This window comes from Petaurus breviceps, unplaced genomic scaffold (genome assembly GCF_028583685.1).
Source record: "Petaurus breviceps papuanus isolate PSGF00001 unplaced genomic scaffold, PetGlider_PUasm1.0 90769, whole genome shotgun sequence".
NCBI classification, from domain to species: domain Eukaryota; kingdom Metazoa; phylum Chordata; class Mammalia; order Diprotodontia; family Petauridae; genus Petaurus; species Petaurus breviceps.
The window spans coordinates 11,523,014-11,526,007 of NW_027187341.1; the positions used below are offsets into that span (position 1 = coordinate 11,523,014).

At 42.9% G+C, this 2,994-nt stretch overlaps 1 protein-coding gene across 1 annotated transcript in view; it reads left to right on the forward strand.

Moving 5' to 3' along the window:
* The window catches only part of RGCC (regulator of cell cycle), a 16,565-nt gene that overhangs the window by 1,479 nt on the left and 12,092 nt on the right, over positions 1-2,994 (forward strand). The gene's annotated exons all lie outside the window — the stretch shown is intronic.

Here is a 2,994-nt window from a genome sequence, read left to right on the forward strand (position 1 = left end):
CTCCTTACTCCTCTTCCCTGCCCTCCTTACTCCTCTTCCCTGCCCTCCTGCTCCTCTTCCCTGCCCTCCTTACTCCTCTTCCCTGCCCTCCTTACTCCTCTTCCCTGCTGTCCTTCTTCCCCTTCCCCTTCCCATTCCTCTTCCCCTGCTGTTAGTAGTGCTAATATTTCATCTCCTTTTTGCACAGCCCCTGCTGTCGGCCCACCTTCCAAGGCCAAGCAGGAACTCTCCACTTCAGAAACTTTCTATGTATTTCTGCCGGTAATAACTGAAGGCAAGAAGCAGGGGTGAGGGATAAAAGCTATTGGTCCCTGGCTGGTACAGAGGGAGGTAGAATTGAGTCCAGGACCTCTGATCCCTGACCACTGGATTTCAGCAGAAACAGGAATCCAAGGTTCCAGGGACCTTGTGAGAGCAAGGAGATAAGAGTCATGTGAGTGTTCTTTGGGGTAAAAGAGCAATGTGAACTCAGGTCTGCAATCTTTAGTATCTAGCCACATAGGAAGGTTAAGCAGTTGTTTTTTCAAATCACACAGTGAACTAGTGGCATATTTGTGAACATATTTTAGACAGAGGTGGGGAACCTGCAGCCTCCAGGCCACATGTGGCCTTCTAGGTCCTTGGGTGCGGCCCTTGGACTCAGTCCAAGGGCCGCACCTGAGGACCTAGGGGTCCACATGTGGCCTCCAGGCTGCAGGTTCCCTACCCCTGGTTTAGGACTTTAAATCAGATTTGCTTTAAATAAGATGCTGAACCTTTTAGGAAGAAAAGGAACAAAGGAGCCTGGTAAAAGACTTTGTTCAAGGTTCTTTGGGAAATGACCAATGATGAGATGATGAGAGAGATAAGATCTAGGCTGCAGAAGCATCCATGAAGCTAAGAACTAATTTCTAAAAATGACATCTTGGGGTTTTCCAAAAAACCTCTTGCATTTTTTGGTTAAAGGTCAGAACCCCAGGCTTGAGGTTTACATACTGTTCTCTGACCCTGGGCAAATCACACTACCTCTGCTTCAGTCTCCTCAGCTATAAAGTGGGGGTAATGAGAGCATCTACTTCTCAGGGTCGTTGGGAGGTAGAGCACTTAGCCTGGCACACAGTAAGTACTACAGAAATGCTCATTCCCTCCCTCCTTGCCTGCATCTTTGGTCTTCTAAGTATAAGTGACTTTTCTATGGAAACCTGGACCCATCCCCCAGGGGCTCCCACCTCTCTTTGTGTTTACTGAGTTAAGCCAACCTGGCATAAACTAGGATGGTGAAGAACGGGAAGAAAGCCAGTCATGCCATGAGCAGACAGAAAACTGACTCTCCAGAGGCACATAGCTTGCTGAATTATATTTTTCTTCTCTTCCTCATCTACTTCAACATGCTGAATTTAGAAGCTTGGGTTTGCCTAGTCACTTACCAGCTGATATGACTGTTTTGTGCTGCTGGGCTAGGACCCCTAGGGAATCTAGATCAGAGGTTTACAGCTGGAAAGGACCTCATAGATCATAGTCTATGAGGCCTTATTTTACAGATGAGGAAACTGAGGGAGAAAGGGTAAGGAAAGCCCCATGTGAACTGGTGTTCTTTCAGAATTAGATGTTCATGGAGATTTTCTGACTGGGAATTCAGAACTTTTAAGTCTATTATTATTGTTATTATTAACTCTTTAATCATTAACAAAATTATCTAGATCTTCTAAAGCATTGTAACCTCCTTAGGTTTTAGTACCTTCATGTAATTTAAATGCTCACAATAACATTTATATGCCTTATTGTTTCAAAGTACTTTTGCACACATTTATTTTATTTTCAAAGTAATTATGTGACACACAGGGCAGATATTATTACCCCCATTTTCAGATAAGGAAACTGAGGTTCAGAGCTAAAGTAGCTAGTGAATGCCAGAATGGGGGCTCAAATCCAATCCTTCTGCTGCCTTTATTTAGTCCTTTTCCCAAAACAGTATGTTGCTGATGCTACCCATCTCACTATTTTTTATTCTTGAAGTGAACTCAGTGAAACTTGACAGCCAAAGAAACAGTTTCAAGCAGTTTCTCAGAGGACCTCAAGAGATCATTTAACTCAACCCTTTCATTTTGCAGATGAGGAAACTCTTTGTATTGTACTTAGGGAAATGAAGAGCTATTTTCTTCCTTTCCTAGGAAGGAAAAATTCAGTCATCAAATTTGGATATAAACTGATATTTTTAATGCAGATAAAGGGCACTCAGTGCCCTAACCCAAGATTTGAGTCAGGCACTTGACTTGCAGCTTTGGTTCCTTTGGCAGCCACAGCCCAGACACATCATTTGGAAAAGAAGGATAATTCTTACTTCACAGGGAGGTTTAAAATGAATTACAGCTTCTAAGAGGCAAAGGACTAAAATAGTTTTTTTTCCCTGAACTTTTTTTTGATTCTGTTGCTAATAGCCTGGAGCTCTTGCTGAATAGAGTGAGAAAGCCTCCCTTAGTCTGGATTCTCTTCTAATTTGATGTCGAAAGGAAATCTTATATTTCTTGAAAATTGTCTCTCTGTGGCCACACTTGAATATGTCAGCATCAACCATGGTATGAGACAGAAAGTGAGATGTAAAATACACATCCTCTCCCACCAAGGCAAGAAAATGAGGACAGTTTGTCCAGTGCTGTTTCATTGCAAAAAAGCAACTCTTGTTCAGGCAGTGACCACACTCCTCCTGAATAGAGTATAAGATTGCCTATTCATAGACTATCAGGACTTCTATTGGGTGGGATCTCAGATCCAGAATCCTTTCTTGTTTCTTTTGTGGACACAGGAAGAAGGAGCTGGAAAACATCCTTGGCCAGCACTGGGGGAGGGATTTCCAGTGTGTGAGTGTGTGTGTGTGTGTGTGTGTGTGTGTGTGTGTGTGTTAATGAAACTAACCATTAGTTTGGTTAGGAAATAAAGAGGAAAAATGGATCACAGGTTATACACATAATACCCCTTACCTAATTCTTTGCTGGCTATTTGAGTCCATCACCTGCA